At 39.7% G+C, this 7643-nt stretch overlaps 1 pseudogene; it reads right to left on the reverse strand.

The window, feature by feature from the left end:
• The window catches only part of LOC102431630, a 2646-nt pseudogene extending 1118 nt beyond the window's left edge, over window positions 1-1528 (reverse strand).
• Window positions 1529-7643: the final 6115 nt, after the last annotated feature.

Below are 7643 nucleotides of genomic sequence, written 5' to 3' on the forward strand. Positions count from 1 at the left end.
TGAAGTTTAGAGGTATACTCATACCCCACATGCTTGCTTTAATTTGGAGATCATGCTTGCTTCGGCATCATCACTCGCACTGTTCTGGTGCACGAGTCTTGTGGCCAGCATCTTCGCATAGAACTTCTGGAACACATCCTTGTCCTCTATGTACTTGAAGACAACCATCGCTTGATTGAGTGTATCTTCTAGTTCTGCTTCTTCTGGGTTCTTGGAACTCTTCTTCAACAAGGAGTCACAGTATCGAGCCAGCAATTCGGGGGACTTACTGGGTGACTGAGCCATCTTGGTGACAGCATTGTTGTTTATGTAGCGCCCACAAGCCTTGTCCAGGGCGGCCACGAAGCCCACGTTGTTATTGAATGCTGACATGACCAGGGCGTTGTACTTTTTATGAACATCCAGCACTGTCTGCACGTACATTTTGGGATCATTTAAAGCAGCTTTGCCACACTTTTCAATTGCTGCAAGACCCTGATTATGAATGTGTGTCTCCAAAAGTTTGTTCAGTTCTCCTAGGCCATCCTGGATTCGAGATACAAGATTATACATGCGACCCAAATCTTCGTTTTTATCAGCATCCAGCAAGTTCTGAAACTCTGAGTGAAAAATCTCCAGGTGCTTCTCGATGAGCACCTGCTCGCACTTCCTCGCTAGCTCGTCCTGAGTGCTTTCGTGGAGGTAGACCTGCACTCTCCGTTGTTCCTCGAGCAGACGGGCCTCTGCCTTTTTCATGTATTCAGTAACTGGGCTCTGCTGCAGGAATTCAGTACTCTCTCTGGTATAAAATCTCTCTGTATCAGCCAAAAACTGATACTCAAAAGATTCATTATACACTGTTAACGTAGGACCCTTCCCAAATGCATCATCTTCATTCAGTCCCAATTCCACATAAGACTGTATAACTCCACTAATCAGTCTTGTATTGATGGTTTCACCATTTCTTTCCTTTTCAATCAGTTTTAAAACAGTATTGGTTACCTGTTTGTTCAAGGGCCTGAATAGACAATCTCTCCAAGTCACCAATGCGAGAGAATAAATTTCATAAATTCCTTTTCGCCCTTCATCACATTCACGGCGAACCCAACGTCTATTGAGGTAGGCACAAACTCCATTCAGAACTTTGCTGGAAAACTGGTAATCTTCCCACTGCTGGGTGTAGAACTTCAGTACACTCTCATCCATCAAGTCTTCTCCATCCTTAAGAAGATTTGACAAGTAATCCTTCAAAAATTCTTTAAGTCGTTTGTATAATTCCAAGCCAACAAATTGAGCTCCCCCAGGCATTTGCCCATTTTTAGATTTAGAAAGAGGGACGCCAGCCCCTCCAGTTTGGTTTGACTGCTGAACACTCGTGCAGTAGCTATAAACATGAGTGTAGAGCTCCATGTATCTGGATTTTGCCATACCCTGTCTGGTGTATACCTGCTGGATTCCGGCTCTGAGGTCATCCCAGATCTGGTCAAGGCCAATCTGCTTCAGTCCATGGGGATTCTGACTCCTGTTCGATGACATTGTGAGTAATATTCTGAAGACGGAAAAATTCCCCTATTGTTGTTGATGTATTTTCCTCCACGTTCCGTGTGGTTCAGGGTTCGGGGTCTACTGGTGGGTACTTGGATGTTGGGGTCCAACCCCAACAGGTCCAGGGGTCCTCAAAGGTGTGGACAGAGTCCGTGAAGAAGGAATGACACGATGACAGCGTTCAGTTGATCAGCAGCCTAGCCAGGATCTCTAGCCACGATCTCAAGCCAAGTTAGGGTCAGGAACTCCAGAGAAGTTCTGGTGTTTACTGTCTTGTTACATCTGTATTTATACCAGTTGATTTTAATCCTGTCAATTTCTATTGCAAAAGTTAGGGCGTTTCTTATCTCCATTCCAGGGAGTAAAGATTATGTAGCTTAAGTGTGATTGTTTGTAGTTAAAGTGATTAACTACGCCCCTGGCACTTAGTTAAAGGGTTTTATCCCCTCCCTAACTTCAGGGGAAAATCCCCACCTGGGGAAACAACCTTTCTCGGAGAGGTGACCTTGGTTAAAACACATAGCGCTAAGGGGAGCAAACATATTAAGAACAGGTCCCTTGAAACATATGCTGGTCTAGGGATGGGTGGCAAATATACATCAGAAAGGCCACCTCAAAGATGACTACAAGTGCTTCTGTATCCAAGTCTTTGAAACACACCAGACATTTGCTAATTAGCATCCTGCATGTCCCATATAGATTTTCACTGGCTAGGTTACTGCTTTGCTGATTAGCAGAATGAATGTTAGAAAAGGCTCTCCTTGGTGAAATTAGTGGTATCCAACATATATAGATTCAAATACCAGTGACTTAACCCAAAGATGGCCTTGTGTCCCATCATTGGTTTGGAGGAGATCTGGTGGCTGTGTCTTTCTATTACAATATGATGGTGTTTCTGGAATATCGTCACTTCTGCCTTAAAAGAACTTTTAATGCAAGATGGCAGTCTCTGTGCCAAAAGAGAACAGAGAGTTGAGGCTTCACAGAGAATACAAAACATGTTGTATGAAAGGATTAGTACCTGCTTTCTCTCTCTCTTTTTTTTAAAATATGCTTTTATTGATTTTTTAAAGGTTTTTTTTAAAATGTATTTTATTGATTTTTATTATCATTTTTTTAAATTTTTTTATTGCTTAAAGTATTACAAAGGGTATTACATATGTGTCCGTTTTTCCCCCGCCCTTGACAATCCCCTGGCCTCCCCTACCCCCCAGTGTCTATCTCCATTGCTTATGCTTATATGCATGCATACAAGTCCTTCGGTTGATCTCTTACCCCCCTCCCTCCTGCCCCCCAACCCTCCCCGGCCTTCCCGCTGCAGTTTGCCAATCTGTTTGAGGCAGCTCTGCCTCTGTATCTATTATTGTTCAAAAGTTTATAATGGTCTCTATTATCCATGAATGTGTGAGATCATGTGGTATTTTTCCTTCATTGACTGGCTTATTTCACTTAGCATAATGCTCTCCAGTTCCATCCATGCCGTTGCAAATGGTAAGAGTTCCTTCTTCTTTACAGCAGCATAGTATTCCATTGTGTAGATGTACCACTGTTTTCTAATCCATTCATCTACTGATGGGCACTTAGGCTGTTTCCAGATCTTAGCTATGGTGAATTGTGCTGCTATGAACATAGGGGTGCATATATCCTTTCTAATTGGTGTTTCTGGTTTCTTGGGATATATTCCTAGAAGTGGGATCACAGGATCAAATGGGAGTTCCATTTTTTGTTTTTTGAGGAAATTCCATACTGTCTTCCATAGTGGCTGCACCAGTCTGCATTCCCACCAGCAGTGCACAAGTGTTCCTTTTTCTCCACATCCTCTCCAGCACTTGTCGTTTGTTGATTTGTTGATGATAGCTAGTCTGACAGGTGTGAGATGGTACCTCATTGTTGTTTTGATTTGCATCTCTCCAATGATTAGTGACTTTGAGCATGTTTTCATATGTCTCTTGGCTTTCTGAATGTCCTCTTTTGAAAGGTGTCTATTTAGGTCCTTTGCCCATTTTTTGATTGGATTGATTATCTTCCTTTTGTTAAGTTGTATGAGTTTCCTATAAATTTTGGAGATTAGGCCCTTATCAGATATGACACTGGCAAATATGTTTTCCCACGCAGTGGGCTTTCTTGTTGTTTTGTTGATGGTTTCTTTTGCTGTGCAGAAAGCTTTTTTATTTTTGATGTAGTCCCATTTGTTCATTTTTCTCTTTAGTTTCAAGTGCCCTAGTGAAGAAATTGCTTTGGCATATGTCTGAGATTTTGTTGCCTTTGGATTCCTCTAGAATTTTTATGGTTCCCTGTCGTACATTTAAGTCCTTTATCCATTTTGAGTTTATTTTTGTATATGGTGTAAGTGGTGGTCTAGTTTCATTTTCTGCATATATCTGTCCCAATTTTCCCAACACCACTTATTGAAGAGACTATCTTGACTCCATTGAATGTTCTTTCCTCCTTTGTCAAATATTAATTGAGCATATTGGTTCGGGCCAATTTCTGGGTTCTCTATTCTATTCCATTGATCTATATGCCTGTTCTTGTGCCAGTACCAGGCAGTTTTGAGAACAGTGGCTTTGTAATACATCCTGATATCTGGTATTGAGATCCCACCTACTTTACTCTTTCTCAGGATTGCTGCAGCTATTCAGGGTCTTTTTTTATTCCAGATGAAATTTTTGGAGAGTTCGTTCTAGATCTGTGAAGTATGCCATTGGTATTTTGATGGGAAGTGCGTTGAATTTATAGATTGCTTTGCGTAGTATGGACATTTTAATGATGTTGATTCTACCAAACCATGAACACGGTATGTTCTTCCATCTGTTTATGTCTTCCTCTATCTCTTTTTTCAACATCCTGTAGTTTTCTGAGTAGAGGTCTTTTACCTCTTTAGTTAAGTTTATTCCTAGGTATCTTAATTTTTTTGGTGCGATGGTAAATGGGATTGTTTTTATAATCTCTCTTTCTGAAAGTTCACTATTGGTGTACAGAAATGTCTCAGATTTCTTGGGGTTAATTTTGTATCCTGCTACATTGCCAAATTCATGTATTAAGTCTAGTAGCTTTTTGATGGAGTCTCTAGGGTTTTGTATGTATAATATCATGTCGTCTGCAAATAAGGACAGTTTTACTTCCTCTTTTCCAATTTGGATGCCTTTTTATTTCTTCTTCTTGTCTAATTGCAATGGCTAATACTTCCAGGACTATGTTGAACAGGAGTGGTGAGAGTGGGCATCCCTGTCTTGTTCCTGTTCTTAGGGGAAATGGTGTTAGTTTTTGTCCATTGAGTATGATGTTGGCTGTGGGCCTGTCATATATGGCTTTTATTATGTTGAGGTATGATTCTTCTATTCCCACCTTGCTGAGAGTTTTTATCAAAAATGGGTGTTGGATTTTGTCAAATGCTTTTTCTGCATCAATTGATATGACCATGTGGTTTTTTTCTTTCAATTTGTTTATGTGATGTATCACGTTTATTGATTTGCGGATATTGTACCATCCTTGCATCCCTGGGATAAATCCTACTTGGTCATGGTGTATGATCTTTCTGATGTACTGCTGGATCCGATTTGCTAAGATTTTGTTGAGGATTTTGGCATCTATGTTCATGAGGGATATTGACCTGTAATTCTCTTTCATTGTGTTGTCTTTACCTGGTTTTTGTATTAGGGTGATGCTGGCTTCATAGAATGAGCTTGGAAGTGTTCCTTCCTCTTGAATTTTTTGTAGTAGTCTGAGGAGGATTGGTTTCAGTTCTTCCTTGAATGTTTGGTAAAACTCCCCTGTGAAGCCGTCTGGTCCTGGGCTTTTGTTTGCAGGAAGCTTTTTGATGACTGCTTCAATTTCTTCCATAGTTATTGGCCTATTGAGATTTTTAGATTCTTCCTGATTGAGTTTTGGAATGTTGTATTTTTCTAGGAATTTGTCCATTTCCTGCAGGTTGTCTAGTTTGTTGGAGTAGAGCTGTCCATAGTATTTTTTAACAATCATTTGTATTTCTGTGGGGTCTGTTGTTATTTCGCCTCTATCATTTCTGATTTTGTTTATTTGGGTCCTCTCTCTTTGCTTCTTGGTGAGCCTGGCTAGAGGTTTGTCAATCTTGTTTATCCTTTCAAAGAACAAGCTCTTGGTTTCATTGATTTTCTGTGTTGATTTTTTGGTCTCTATGTCATTTATTTCTGCTCTAATCTTTATTATCTCCTTCCTTCTGCTCACTCTGGGGTTTTCTTGTTGCTCTCTTTCTAGTTCTTTGAGTTGTCGAGTTAGATTATTTATTACCATTTTGTCTTGTTCTTTGAGATAGGCCTGTAGAGCTATAAACTTCCCTCTCAGGACTGCTTTCATTGTGTCCCATAGGTTTTGGATTGTTGTGTTTTCATTGTCATTAGTTTCCAGGATGTTTTTAATTTCTTCTTTGATCTCATTGGTAACCCAATCAATATTTAATAACATGCTATTCAGCTTCCAAGTGTTTGAGTATTTTGGGTTGTTTCTATTGTAGTTTATTTCTAATATTATGCCATCATGGTCTGAGAAGATGCTTTTTATGATTTCAATCTTCTTGAAATTGGGGAGACTTTGCTTGTGACACAATATGTGGTCTATTTTTGAATATGTCCCATGAGCACTTGAGTAGAATGTATATTCCTCGGCTTTGGGGTGAAGTGTTCTGAAGATGTCTATTAAGTCCATCTGATCTAGTGAGTCATTTAGGATTGCTATTTCTTTGCTCATTGTTTGTCTAGAGGACTTATCCAGTGATGTCAGTGGTGTATTAAAGTCCCCTACTATGATTGTATTGTTGTCGATCTCTCCTTTGATATCTTCCAGGAGTTTTTTTTATGTATTTGGGTGCTCCTGCATTGGGTGCATATATGTTTACCAGTGTTATATCTTCTTGTTGTATTGATCCCTTTAGTATTATGAAGTGGCCTTCCTTATCTCTGGTTATGGCCTTCACTTTGAGGTCTATTTTGTCCGATATAAGTATTGCTACCCCAGCTTTCTTTTCCTTTCCATTTTCCTGAAAGATATTTTTCCATCCCTTCACTTTCAGTCTGTGTGAGTCCCTTCTAATGAGGTGAGTCTCTTGTAGACAGCAGATGTATGGGTCATGTTTTTTTTATCCATTCAGCCAGTTGATGTCTTTTGGTTGGAGCATTTAGTCCATTTACATTTAAAGTTATTATTGAAGGTACTTGTTTGTAGCCATTTCATTTTGTGTGTGGCTGTTTTCTTTCTGAGCTTTTTATTTCTTTTTACACCAGTCCCTTTAGCATTTCTTGCATGGCTGGCTTGGTGGTGATAAACTCCCTTAGGCTTTTTTTGTCTGTGAAGCTTCTTATTTCCCCTTCAATTTTGAATGATAGCCTTGCTGGATAGAGTATTCTTGGGTTCAGTCCTTTGCTTTGCATCACTTTGTATATTTCCGTCTATTCTTTTCTGGCCTGATGTGTTTCTGTTGAGAAATCATTTGATAATCTAATGGGAGATCCCTTGTATGTAACTTTCCGTCTCTCTTTTGCAGCCTTTAAGATTCTCTCTTTGTCCTGAACATTTGCCATGGTAATTATGATGTGTTTTGGTGTGGGTATTTTTGGGTTGATCTTGTTTGGGACTCTCTGTGCTTGTGTGACTTTTTTCTTCCCCACCTCAGGGAAGTTTTCTGATATTATTTCTTCGAGTAGGTTTTCTAACCCTTGTTCCTCTTTCTGTTGTTCTGGCACCCCTATTATTCGTATGTTGTTTCGTTTCATGTTGTCCCAAAGCTCCCTTAGGCTCTCCTCCTGTATTTTAATTTTTTTCTCCTGTCGCAGTACAGTTTGGGTGTGTTTTGCTTCCTTGTCTTCTAATTCACTAATTCGGTCCTCCGCTTCTCCTAGTCTACTGTTGATGCTTTCAATGGTGTTTTTTATTGCAGCTATATTGCTCTTCATTTCTTCTTGGGTCTTGCATATGTTATTGATTTTTTCATCTGTTTCTTCTTGCTTCTTGCATAAGTAGTTGATTTTTTTCATCTGTTTTGTCTTGCTTCTTGCATATGTTGTTGAATTTTTCCTCCATCCGGGTTATTCACGCTAGGACCCTTATTCTGAATTCCTTTTCTGTCATGTGCATGCCTCTGTCTC

The sequence above is a fragment of the Myotis lucifugus genome, unplaced genomic scaffold (genome assembly GCF_000147115.1).
Source record: "Myotis lucifugus unplaced genomic scaffold, Myoluc2.0 scaffold_398, whole genome shotgun sequence".
In the NCBI taxonomy this organism is placed as follows: Eukaryota; Metazoa; Chordata; class Mammalia; order Chiroptera; family Vespertilionidae; genus Myotis; species Myotis lucifugus.